At 40.3% G+C, this 14396-nt stretch overlaps 1 non-coding gene across 1 annotated transcript; it reads left to right on the top strand.

Moving 5' to 3' along the window:
• Positions 1-265: 265 nt before the first annotated feature.
• LOC148547952 (small nucleolar RNA R71) lies at positions 266-372 on the top strand. Its single transcript, XR_015898161.1, has one exon. It is a non-coding gene; the product is annotated as a small nucleolar RNA R71 (small nucleolar RNA).
• Positions 373-14396: the final 14024 nt, after the last annotated feature.

Raw genomic sequence — 14396 nt, 5'->3', positions numbered from 1 at the left:
CTTCTTGGTATGGTCAGCCAGCTGCTTGGTAATCAGTTTGTTTTGGGCCAGCAGTGCATCCACGTTGTTTAGCTCCATCACTCCTCTAGTGTTGCCTCTTTCAGAAGCATAGAAGTAGTCATTCTCGGCTATAGTCTCAATGACATCTATGGCTTCTTCAATGGTCTTCTTCTTGTTCAGAGATCCCCCAGATGAGTGGTTTACTGCCTTCTTTGATTCGTAAGAAAGACCCTCGTAGAAGATGTGTAATTGCACCCATTCGTTGAACATATCTGGTGGGCACCTTCTTGTCAAGTCCTTAAACCTCTCCCATACTTCATATAGAGTCTCACCATCTTGTTGTCTGAAGGTCTGTACCTCGGCTCTCAACCTATTGATCCGTTGAGGAGGATAGAATCTCGCCAAGAATTTGTTTACCACATCTTCTCAGGTTGTTAAACTCTCCTTCGGGAAGGATTCCAGCCATTTGGATGCTTTGTTCTTGAGTGAGAAGGGAAACAGAAGCAGTCTATAGGTGTCAGGATGTACACCATTAGACTTCACAGTATCACATATCCTCAGAAATGTGATTAGATGTTGATTGGGGTCTTCTTGGACACTTCCTCCGAATGAACAGTTGTTCTGAACAAGGGTGATGAGCTGTGGCTTTAGTTCGAAGTTATTGGCATGTATGGTTGGCTTTTGAATGCTACTTCCACAGTTTCCTGGGTTTGGATTGATATAAGAGCCTAGAACTCTTCTCTCTTGTCCAGCATGGTGCACTGGGCCTTCTCTGCCATGGTTGTGAGCCTCTTCTTCATGATGGTTCTCCATATTTCCATCCATGTCTGGTTCAAAGTACTCTTCCTCTTCCTCAGCACTAACAACTCTCTTTCCTCTTGCTTCCCTCCTTAATCTAAGGAAGGTTCTCTCAGGTTCAGAATCGAAGGAAGTTGAAGCCACGCTTCTTCTACCTGTCATACAACCAACAAGGCCAAAGCAAAAGGGAGATAGAGAGTATTCTTTGTTAAAAAATGCTGTTAGTGTGAGTGATGCAATATATCAAACAGTTAGTGGGTTAGTGAACTGAATTGTAACAACTACGAGAACACCACTAACGGGTAGGGGTAAAGGGAAGGAAATAACTAAAACTAAAAGTAAGTTACTCAAACAGAATTTAAATCAAACAAAAGAAAAATGCTCAATCTAGTTATCCACCAATTTAATCATTGTTGATACAAAATCAATCCCCGGCAACGGCGCCATAAACTTGATGCACGGAAACTTGTCTCTCAACAAATCTCCCTCGGCAAGTATACCGAATTGTCGTCAAGTAAAAACTCACAATAGAGTGAGGTCGAATCCCACAGGGATTGATTGGTCAAGCAACTTTAATTGGAGGAATGTTCTAGTTGAGCTAAGCAGAATTTGATTTGAGAATTGCTGGAAATTAAATGGCGGGAAAGTAAATAACAGAAAGTGTAAATGCTGGAATTAAAGAGCGAAAAGTAAATGGCGGAAAGTAAATTGCAGAATCTTAAATGGGGATTTGGAGGAATGAACGTAAAAGTAAATGGCAGAAAGTAAAGAGAATGGGTAAGATCAGAAATGGGGAATTCATTGGGCTCAGGAGATGTTGTATTCTCCGGATCAAGTTCATTCTCATCTCTTCCTCAATCAATGCATTCATTGATCTCCTTGGCAATCTTAAGTGATTGGATTCCAATTCCTTGGCAACCCAATCTCTCAAACCTTGATCAATAGCCAATTCTTTGGTCTAATTGCTCATGAGAAGAGATGAAGTATGGTCACTGATTATACCACATGTATTTCCAAATCAAAGTATTGGGAGGATTATATGTCACCATATCCGTCCAAACCCCAATTTAGTCCAACATGAGAAAGCAATTCTAGCATGATCTCTTCATTCCTCTTCCAAGGTTCTGAAGAGATCCAAGTATGAATAGCTTCTTTTCCAAGACAACTACCCAATTGGATGAAGATTGAAAGCTTTCTAGTAAAATCAAGAGAAAAGAAAGAAGAAGAATAATGAAAACTATTATTGATCCATCAAATTACAACAGAGCTCCCTAACCCAATGAAAGGGGTTTAGTTGTTCTTGGCTCTGGGAATGGAAAGCAAAAATGGAAAATACATTCTGAAAGTAAAACTAGAAGTTGCAGAGAAAGTAAAATTATACAGAGAGTAGTTCTCCCAATCCAAAAGCTCTCTCTCTAGTTCAAAACTACTCCTATATATACTACTCTTCTGATCTTCTAGTTGGCTCTTCAAGTCTTTGGATATGGGCCTTTGGATCTTGAGTTTGAAGCAGTTTGGAATCTTCAGTGGGCTCAGCTTTTCTTGCAGAGAAAGTGTGAAGTAGGCATGGACTTTAGCTAGGACGTTAGTGGCGTTAACGTTAAGTGAAAATGTGAGATCGAAAACGTTAGTGATGATCACCTTTTTCACTAATGTTCCTAGCCCAAGATGGTTCACGTTAACTTCAACGTTAGTGGCACTAACGTGACCACTAACGTTGCCTCTTAGTCCATCGCAAGCGTTATTGGCGTTTACCTTTGCCAATAATGTTGCTCTTAGCCCCCCTTTTCTCACGTTAGAGTCCACGTTAGTATAACTAACATGGCTCTTAACATGGCATGCCTTAGCCTCGAGAGCGTTAGTGACACTTACCTTTGTCACTAACGCTCCAAACGCCCCTTCTCACGTTAGTGCCGCACGTTAATTGTCTTAACGTGGCCACTAACGTTGTGGTGATAGCCATCTCCAACGTTAGTGACAAAGGTGAGTGTCACTAACGTTGGCTCATCATTCCTTCCTCCATGTTAACTTCCACGTTAATACAATTAACGTGGTAGCCAACGTGGCTCATAGTGGCTTGGTCCAACGTTAGTGACAAAGGTGAGTGTCACTAACGTTGGCGATTCCTTGCTCCTCCCACGTTAGAGTTCACGTTAATGTAGTTAACGTGACTCTTAACGTGGCCAATTGGGCTTAGTCCAACGTTAGTGACAAAGGTGAGTGTCACTAACTTTGGCATGGTCTTCCTTTCCACGTTATAGTTCACGTTAACTAAGTTAACGTGACTCTTAACGTGGCCAATTGCCAATTTGGAGCGTTAGTGGTGTTCACTTTTACCACTAACGCTGGAGCTCCCTTTTTCTCCACATTAACTATCACGTTAATGTAGTTAACGTGATAATTAACGTGGGCCATGATGGTTTCGAAGGCGTTATTGGCAATCACTTTTCTCATTAACGTTGCAAGTTTATTCCCATTCCACATTAGAGGTTACGTTAATTAGATTAACGTGGCTGCTAACGTGGCTCTTCCTTGCTTCCTTTGTCCTGAAATCAAGCAAATAAAGTGCATCAAAGCTCTAATCTAAGTTATGAGACATGCATTATCCAATTTGTCATTCAATTCATGCATAATTCTCATAAAATCACATGAAATTCATAATGTTTGCTTGAATCAAGATGTAAGTGATTATCTACCCAAGACTTGCTTATTAACTAAGAAAATGCATGAAACTACTCTAAAACAGTAAAGAAAAGGTCAGTGAAACTGGCCAAAATGCTCTGGCTTCAGAGATGTACTGGAACTCGCGACTGCCCTAACCGATGTAGTGAATAAATTAGCTTCCCAACATCTGAACACTCAAAGTACTCCCATGGATACATGTGGAGAATCAAAAGAAGAGCGTAGCATAAAGGAGACCTTAGAAACTTCGGTGGACAATGAGGAACATGGCTTTGTATTGGAATAAGAGGAGAAAGCCATAATAGTTAAAGAGGAGGAAGTGGTTGAAGACTTAGGAGATGCAGAACCTCCATGGGAAAGTGCAGTCATAGAACCTCCTTCCAAGATATTTGAATTTGATGCCAAAGAGGGTGTACAACCTCCATGGCATATCATGGCTAAAGACTTTGAAGAGGTTGATCAAGAGATGGAGATTCAAGAAGAAGAAGAACCACCTTTTATGCCCTTGGTAAGTAATGAAGAAGAGATTGAATTGGAAGAAATCTACCAAGAGGAAGAGGTTGAAATTGAAGAAGCTTACAATGAGGTGGAAGTTGTCCAAGAAGAGCCCAAGGGAATGGAGCTGGAAATCACCTTGCCAAGGTTGCTGGAGACCTCTTCCCCAAAGCCATCACCATCCATCCCTTCATTCAAGTGGATAAATCTCTCATCTCTAACCTTAATTAGCTCACTTGAATATGATTTGCTTGAGATAGATGGTCAGCTTAGAGCTCTTTATGGCTATAAGAGCAAGAGGGAGATGGTTAGTGGTAGGAATTGTCATGCAAGGTTCAATATGATTGCATGCTCCAAATTGAAGTACAATGGCTGGTGCAAATCTCAATTGAATGGGTCTAGGAAGCTGTTTGGATGTCTCAGTGAGAATTTCAATTGCGTGCCACCCAGATGGAATCATGATGATCAACAAGAAGACAGGTGCAAAAGCAAGGTTTGGAACCCCGAAATTCAGTCTAGCAATCAACACTCTTGGGGCCTTGTCACTTGCTTTAACTTGCTTGAAGGCTTTCTGCGCCTAGTTTGGGATCCCGGAGGCCATTGGAATCACAAACATTGGTGGGAATTCAAGGATCAGTACAAGCACAAGCCACCATAACAAAGGACTCCCCAAATGTCCAACTTAAGGACTTTAACTAAAAGTGCTAGGTGGGAGACAACCCACCATGGTATGATCGTTCCTTTTTTAACTATAATTTTACTTAATTTTGATTGTTTTTGAATTTTATTTTATTTTATTTTATTGAACCTGGAATTATTCATAACATCTGCATACTGCATTCTACATTTAAAAAAAAAGAAAAAAAAAGCACGCGACGCGTCCGCGTCACCAATGCATTTTGAAGAAAAGAGAATTGAACAGAGAGTCACGCGAGAGCGTGGCTGGAGGCGTGCCTTTGGCACAAACATGCCCACGCATCCGCGTCACCCACGCGAACGCGTGACCCAAAAAATCGACGTAAAAAGGGGTGTATGGCAGCAAGTTATGATGGAGTGGGGCTGGAACCGCGCTAGAAGCATAAGCCCCACCACGCAAACGAGTGCCCCACGCGTCCGCGTCATTTTTCAAAGTATGGCCATTCACGCGATCGCGTCAACCACGCTACTACGTCACCCAGAATTTTGGCAAAATGCATTTAAAACAGAGAGTTGCGCAACCGCGAGGCTGTCCTCGTGCTAATGGCACAAATCACTCCACGCGAACGCATGAGCCACGCGTCCGCGTCACTTCATAGAAGCGCTATCCGCGTGAACGCGTGACCCACGCGCTCGCGTCGCCTGCGCCGCACAACTTATACAGATCAGCGCCAATTATCTTATCTTTTCTTTTCTAATCCTAATTTCTTCTATCTTTTCATCTTTCTTCTTCCTTTTCTTACTTTCTTCTTCTTCATCTCTTTAACTTCTCATCCCTCTTCACTTCCATTCTATTTCATTTAATTTATTTGCATACTTTCATTCATTGCATTATTTTCATTGGTGTTAGAAATTTATTTGGGTCATTATTTTCTATATTTTTGTAGATTATTAAGGGAATTGTTTGACAATTATATATTACTTTTTAAAGGGTTACTTGCATGTTCAATTTAATACATTCAATAACTTATTTACCATGCATGCTATGTGTTTGTGAAAAAGCCCGTATGGCATTATGCACTATTTTTAGATTTCTTTTATTCTACTACTCTAAATGCTTGCTTTTCACAAAACCCTTTTTATATTTTATTAATTAAATATAATTGTTATTACAAACATGTTGTTAGTTTGAAAGACTTGGTAATCTAACTTGGACATGGAATGCTTGATCTATGCTACTCATGCCTTTGCCAGCATGCCAATAATCATCTTGCATTTAATTGTCATCCTTTTTGGAGGGAAATATTGATTCAGGAATTTGTCTGATAACTGTTTCCATGTTCTTATGCTTGCTGTGGGTTGGTTATTTAACCACCTCTTAGCTTGATCTTTTACAGCAAACGAAAACAATAACAGCCTATATACATCCTGATCTACCTCCTTGTCACGCACTGTGTCAGCAATTTGTAAGAACTGTGCCAGAAACTCAGTAGGTTCTTCCTGTGGAAGATCGGAATACTGGCAATTTTGCTGCACTATGACAATGAGCTGAGGATTTAGCTCAAAACTGCTTGCTTTGATGGGAGGTATACAAATACTACTCCCGTATGCAGCAGTAATGGGGTTAGCATATGACTCCAGAGTCCTTCTGGACTGTTCATTTCCAATTAAGTCCATGGTGGAGAAAAGGGAATTGATATGAATTACAAATAAAATATATTTTTATTTTTGTTTTATTTAAAAAAAACGAATGAATAAAAAAAATATAAAATAAAATAAAATAAAGTAATTAGAAATTAAAATATAGATTTCGAAAAGTAACAGAAAAAAGGAAAAATAAATTTGAAAACCAAATTAATTACTTAATTAAGAAGATTTGAAAAACTTTGGATATGATTTTTTAAAAAGATTTTGAATTTTGAAATTTTAAAACTAAAACAGGAAAAAATAAAAATTTTAAATAGAAATCTGAATTTTTAAATGAGATTTCAAAAAATCAATTAAAATAAAGAGAAAAGATATTTTTGAATTTAATGAAGAAAGAGAAAAACAGTAAAAATGACACCAAACTTAAATTTTTAGATCAAAACAAAGGAAACAAACAGGAAAACTTTGAATATTACGATGAACGCTAAGAACAACTTTTGAAAAATTTTTAAGAAAACAGAAACACAAAGGACACCAAACTTAAAAATTTTTATACTCTAAGCACTAATAATTCGAAAAAAAATTGAAAGAAAAATAAAATCATGCAATTGACACCAAACTTAAGATATGAAACTAAACTCAAACAGAAAAACTCAATTATTAGTTTATAAAAAATTTTTGAAAAAAATTGAAAAAGAAAATAAGGATTTTAAAAAAAAGTTTCAACCAAAAACAATAATAGAAGACTCTAAACCAAAAAAAAAATTTCCTAATCTAAGCAACAAAATAGACCGTCAGTTGTCCAAACTCGAACAATCCCTGGCAACGGCGCCAAAAATTTGGTGCACGAAATTGTGATTCACACTTTTCCCAATTCCGCACAACTAAGCAGTAAGTGCACTGGGTCGTCCAAGTAATACCTTACGTGAGTAAGGGTCGATCCCACGGAGATTGTCGGCTTGAAGCAAGCTATGGTTATTTTGTAATTCTTAGTCAGGAAATCAATAATAAAAATGGTTGAGTTTGTGAAGAGTAAATAACATAAAATAAATAATACTTGTTATGCAGTAATGGAGGATAGGTTGAGGTTTTGGAGATGCTCTTTCTTCTGAATCTCTACTTTCCTACTGTCTTCTTCTTCACGCACGCAAGGCTCCTTCCATGGCAAGCTGTATGTTGGTGGATCACCGTTGTCAATGGCTACCATCCATCCTCTCAATAAAAATGGTCCAAATGCGCTGTCACCACATGGCTAATTATCTGTCGGTTCTCACTCATGTTGGAATAGAATCCATTGATTCTTTTGCGTTTGTCACTACGCCCAACACTCGCGAGTTTGAAGCTCGTCACAGTCATCCCTTCCCAGATCCTAATTGGAACACCACAGATAAGGTTTAGACTTTTCGAATCTCAGGAATAGCCGCCAATAATTCTAGCCTATACCACAAAGACTCTGATCGTGAACCAAGAGGCTAAGAGATACACACTCAAGCTAATGCAGATAGAACAGAGGTGGTTGTCAGGCACACGTTCATAGGTGAGAATGATGATGAGTATCACGGATCATCACATTCATCATGGTGAAGTGCGAGTGAATATCTTAGAATAGAAACAAGCGTGATTGAATGAAAAACAGTAGTAATTGCATTAATTCATCGAAACACAGCAGAGCTCCTCACCCCCAACCATGGGGTTTAGAGACTCATGCCATCAGAAACACAATGTAAAGTGTAAAAATATCATGAGGTACAAAATAAATCTCTAAAAGTAGTTTTTATACTAAACTAGTAGCTAGGGTTACAAAAAATAAGTAACTAAGTGCAGATAGTGCAGAAATCCACTTCCGGGGACCACTTGGTGTGTGCTTGGGCTGAGTAATGAAGCTTTCACATGTAGAGACTTCTCTTGGAGTTAAACACCATGTTGCAGCCTGTTTCTGGCATTTAACTCTGGTTTGTAACCTGTTTCTGGCGTTTAACTGCAGAATAGGGCAGAAAACTGGCGTTTGAACGCCAGTTTGCATCGTCAAAACTTGGGCAAAGTATGGACTATTATATATTGCTGGAAAGCCTTGGATGTCTACTTTCCAACATAATTGAGAGCGCACCAATTGGGATTCTGTAGCTCCAGAAAATTCATTTCGAGTGCAGGAAGGTCAGAATCCAACAGCATCTGCAGTCCTTTTTAGCCTCTGAATAAGATTTTTGCTCAGGTCCCTCAATTTCAGCCAGAAAATACCTGAAATCACAGAAAAATACACAAACTCATAGTAAAGTCTAGAAATGTGATTTTTGCATAAAAACTAATAAAAACATAGTAAAAACTAACTAAATTATACTAAAAACTACTAGAAAACAATGCCAAAAAGCGTATAAATTATCCGCTCATCAAAGGGACTAAGGAAAAGACTCGATGTAGCCGTTAATTTCTAACGGTGAAAGCGACAGTAAAACATATTTATTTTATTGCAAAAACATGAAAAAGTTAATTCAAATGTATTAGAGACAAATGTGTTTGATATTTTTTTTGGGAATTATTTAAAATATTATTAGATATTTTTTTGTTGTCTATGGTATTTTCTATTTCGGTAGGTCAATGATTAATCTGTTACAGATTTGAGTTCCATTTAAGAATTTATCATCGACTAATGAATTACTAAAAATACAAAGCAAGATTCAAATTGGGTATATTACTAGTATATATATTCCACCGTCTTTTCCAACCAGGAAAAGCCAAGAGTGACCGCCGTCCATCAAGTGTACTTATGTAGAAATACTGTTATTTTCTTGGATTTAGGGTTGATTTTTTAAAAAAAAAAACTTCAAAATGCTGGTGGGCAAATCCTACACAAGTATGCCATTAGAAATATGCTACGTATCACCTTAATATTTATTCATACACTATATATGTCACTGCAATCACTTCTCTGTAAGGAGTAAAAATAAGCCTATAGCCTAATTAAAAAATTTTCATTAGGGGTAGAATTTACTATTAGTGATAGAATCAAGTAATCATGAATTGAAAAATTTGTATTTTCTCTCTTTGGAGTTAGGGCAAAATTGAATAGAGAAAGAACTAATAGTATTAGAGAGAATTAGGAAAGTATAAAAAAAGAGAGATATGGGGAGAAGATAATTCCGTTGATGGAATTCCAAATAGAGAAGATACAAATTACTTAATTTATGGCTACTTGATTCTATGGATTTTTTTTAAATAAATGAAATAAATGTTTTATTTACCGAAATAGATAATTTGTAGCATTTTTACAAAAATGCATCTTATGTCTTATTTCGTTTACAGTGTAAACGAATTAATACTACACTTATTTCGTTTACACTGTAAACGAAATAAGGCATGAAACAGGAGATGTGTATATTTCATTTACAGTGTAAACAAAATATGTGTAATATTAATTCATTTACACTGTATTCTTCAGCAGCTATAAAAGGATGTGCAACCTTTTTGTATTATTCACCAAACATTTAACTACTTCTCTACCTTTTTCTTTCGAAAATAAACCAAAATATCTAGTAGTAGTGGATATTTACTTGTAAGTGTGTATCCCAACCTTCGTATGAGAAACAATGATAATGGGATGATATTTGAGTGTGAGAATCTCATTCTGTTACGTACCAGGGGAATATGTTCTTTGTCCGAGCTAAAGGGTCTGATATTGAGTAGCATCGGTGGTAGCGGAAGAAAAGAGATCGGAAGGGTGGGGTATAGGATGCTAGCACCGATGAGAAATAGAAATTTTCGGTTTCCTCTATTTTGGCTCCATGGCAACGATCATGTGCACTTATGTTTGACATCCATGGGAGTAGCATGGCAGATCAAGTGATAAAATTTTCTGTGGAGGTTGGTGTGTCGGCGGCGGCGGATCTGGGCAGTCAGACTTTGTGCAGGATGACCTACCACTCGCACCTCCACTGATTCACGTGGCTAGTCCAGTGGAAGACATGGACGTTAACTATGAGGACTCAGATGAGGAGTAGATTGCAGATAGCAACGAGAGCGGTTCTTCTGAAGATAATGACGAGGAGTTTGTACCAGAGGCCCGGTCGAGCTATCACGTCGGTATCTTCTGTCTACTCCGCACGCAATCCCGGCCTTGTCATCCGTCCCCAGTCACTATCATACATTGGATCTAGATGGATGTAAGAGAAAAATCCATTTTCCAATTCGGGTGAAGATGATTACAACTTAAACGGTGGTGTGGAGTTTCGAGTTAGCCACAGATTCAAAAGCAGAGATGTATTGCTGCAAGGTGTCAAGATTTACAGCATTTACAGAAGTGTTGAGTACCGAGTTCTGGAGTCGGATCGATTGAAGTACCATGTGAAATTGCCGACAATATGAATAAGGCTGCCCTTGGATTCTCCGTGTTGATCTCTGATAGAATATTGGATATTGGTAAGTTCAAGTTTAATTGTGTTCTCTATTCTCAATTATCATTGTTATGCTTGCTGTACATGTCAATCAGAGTTGTTCTATTGTGTTAGGGAAGTGCGTAGGCTGGGAGGAGCGTACACGTGTATAGCCCCCACCATGTCTCAAGACCACTGCCAGTTGGACAACAGTCTCATCTGCCGTATCATCTTGACGTTGATACAATCTAGCCCATCCGTTGACATCTATGTCCTACAAGGTGCATTTAGACAAAGCTATCACTTCAAACCATCGTACAGAAAGGTTTGAATGGTGAAGAAAAAGGCAATTGCACAGATATACGGTGATTGGAAGGAGTCATACAATAAGGAGCCTAGGTTGCTGCAAATACTTTAGAGTTGTTTTGCAACAACAATTTGTGAGATCAGTGATGTACCATACTATGATGGGCATCTCATAGTGCGTGATTGCAGCATGTTTGATAAGGTATTTTTGGCCTTCCTTGCCTGTGTGGAGGCTTTCGTGCATTGCAAACCGTTCGTCTCTGTCAATGGCATGACTTGTATGGCAAATATGGTGTTGTTTTGCTTATTGCGGTGGCACAAGACTGTAACAACAATATCCTTCCTGTGGCCTTTGCAATTATTGAGTTTGAGACAACGGAGTCATCGTTTTTCTTCCTTACCAATCTGAGGTAACACGTCACCCTACAAGAAGGCCTATTGATTATTTCTGATAGATCTCAGGTGATCAAGGCTGCACTGAGAGCTGACGATAGTGGTTGTCATCCTCCTAGAGCGTTTCATGCGGCACATGGTGGCAAAATTCATGTCTCATTTCAAGTCTACCAAGGGGAAGTGGTATCTCATAAATGCTACTTATAGTCTAAGTAAGGCTGGGTACGAGTGGTACATGGATACATTGAGGGGTTTGTCGCGGGAGATGGCGGACTGGGAAGGTAGGTTCAACAAAGAGATCTGGCTCCAACATTGCGATAGCGGTCGCCATTTTGGGCACATGATGACGAACCTCTCTGAGTGCACGAATGCTTTCCTCAAGGGTACACGCTATCTACCGATTTCAGCCATCGTGCGATGCACCTACGAGAGGCTGCAGCAGTTGTTCATCAGGAAGAGACGGGAGGCACATGCCCAACTAGCGGCGGGTAATCAATTTTCACAATGGTTGATAGCTGCTATTGAGAAGAACAGAGAGGGAATCTCGAAGATGCGCGTCACTCACTGCGACAGGTGGGCTTCAGTATTCCTGGTTGAGGAGTTAGAGCCTTTCAAGGGTTAGTCGCAAGGTCCATTCCGTGTTCGATTGACGGCTAGCATGTGTGACTGTGGCCATTTTCAGTCACTCTATTTCCCATGTCGGCATGCGCTTGCTATTTGTGCCGCCGCTAGTGTTGAATGGAGTCCATATATCCATCCGATGTACATCCAGCAGGAAGTATTCAAGGTGTATGAGGCAGAATTTTTCCCGATACCAGACGATAGGCTTTGGCCAGAGTGGTATGGGACGCGGCTTCGTCCTAACCCTGTCATGCATAGAAAGTCCACTAGCAGACTTATTTTCAACAGGTTTCGTAATGAGATGGACGAGGACGAGCGCTAAGAGAAAAGGTGTGGATTACGCAGGTGAACCAGCCATACCCTAAGAAGTTGTCCAAACCAACTGATGGACGAGGTTTAGTTTATTGTCATACTTTATATGTGTTTGTTGAGGAAGTTGTTTGCATAGTTCATGTGTTTATGTGATTCATATAATTGTTCACTTTGTTCTATTTTCATTAAGCATATTTTGTATTCGAATTTTATGCAATTTAAGTTATTCATGAAGTTGGCATTTATGTTGTACTTGAATTCTACAGCTTAAACTACAACATGGATATAAGAAGACCATAAATAGCGAACCCAAAATATATTATACAGAGTGTATCACAATGCATCAACGGTAATCAATGGAATAACAAAATACATAAATAATAACGACATTATCAGTGGTGATCACTAGGGAAATGACGTCAATGTCCGGTGCCACATGGCGGAGGCTATCCATGTCCCTGAGGTATGCTAGGACGTGGATCCGCAGGAGGCTGTGGTGACGAGAGGGGTCTGGTGGCTGCTGAGGCGGCTGTGGTAGGAGCGGATGATGTGGCAGACTGTCACTCTTCGGGTAGGTCACCGACGGATATTGAGGCACGTAAGGTGGAGCAACAGGTGGTGTCGGCATAGGCTGTGATGCCGTCATCAGTAGGCCGTAATCCAATGACGGCGGTGTGGCATACTAAACACTCGGTTGGAAGTGTGTGCCTATGAAGTGCTAGAACCCAGAGAAATGTATGGAATCTAAACAGTGCTGAACATAGGGGCACATGATTGCTGTTGTGGCTGACCCTTGCTCTGCTCTCTACCTATGCAGAATTGTTTCGCAATGCGCTGCATGGTGACCTGGTTGGTGGTATGTGTATGAAATGCCTCCTCAATCTGTATCTGGTCAACCATCGATACCTCTTGACGAGAATTAGACCCATTGAGGTCATGTCAACCAGGGGGCAACATCCCAATCATCCCAAAATGACTATAAACCTGACCTTGAAGGCGGATGTTGTGGTGGATGTGAAGGAGGGGTGGTGGTGGTGGTGGGGGAGGCAGTGAGTTACCTTGGTCATTCGGGATATCACCGTGCTTCTCTTGTCGATGATACTCTGCCTCCTCATCAGACTCCATATCCAAGCACTCCCTACGAGGCCTAACCCTGTCCTTCTGGCATCCTGCGTCTCTTCCGCACTCCTTAACACCCCTGTCTCTCCTGGTAGGTTGCCGGGTGTCCGGCCAAACCTCTCTAGCCTACCTACGACGGTTTGGGATGTCCCTAGGAAGGTCTACGACATCCTGAGGCTGGCTGGCAGTAGGCTACATGTTTCCCGATAAGTCCAACAGCTTGGGGTCATCAAGTACATTCTGCCCTAACAAGTGTTTAACACGGTAGTGTAGGGGATACCTATCCTAGTACTCCCGTGTTAGCCGATAGTCTAAGCAAGGCTGAATGGATATCTAGTATCCCTCTTAAAACCGGGCCCTCCACCGGTCGTATCACTCCTAATGCTCGGTAGGCCACCAGACGTCCTCGCCCCGTCCTGTAGTCGTTAGAAACTTGTCGACGTTGACCTGGTCCCCTGGCACTGGCTGCTGGCCATTGGACTGGCACTTCACCCGGTTGGCATGATAAAATTCAACTATGTTAAAGCAGACGTGGGGGGACAACAGTCATCTAGGTCCCCCACTCTGCCTCTTCCTTTAGCTATAGTGGGTAGATATCCTGCAGCACAGGGTCATCATACGGCGTCCACAGAAACTACGAATGAAGGAAGTGAAATAATGATCAGTGATAGGTGCAAAACTATTTTGAGTAATCTATACAAGTTTAACAAAATAAAAGTGGAACTCGCTGACCTCATCCTACAGTAACTGATCCAACTTCCGATGCCATCGCAGGACTCTCTGCTTGTGCTGGTCCCTGCTTTGTTATGTCATGATGATCAACCTATGGACAGATGCAAGAATAACCACAATTCACTTAGTTGCAAAAGCTATTGAATTACGAAAGCAAATAAAATTAAAACCAAACAAGTCAGTTACCTCACAGCCATCGGATACATGTAAACCTTTTGCTCAGGTGGACACCACTTAAGGAATCTCTAGTAGATCCAAGATACCAGTAGAGGAGTGCATCCTGCGATG

The sequence above is a fragment of the Arachis ipaensis genome, chromosome B8, assembly GCF_059453495.1.
Source record: "Arachis ipaensis isolate K30076 ecotype BB chromosome B8, ASM5945349v1, whole genome shotgun sequence".
Classification (NCBI taxonomy): Eukaryota; Viridiplantae; Streptophyta; class Magnoliopsida; order Fabales; family Fabaceae; genus Arachis; species Arachis ipaensis.
This window is presented reverse-complemented; position numbering and strand designations above follow the sequence as displayed.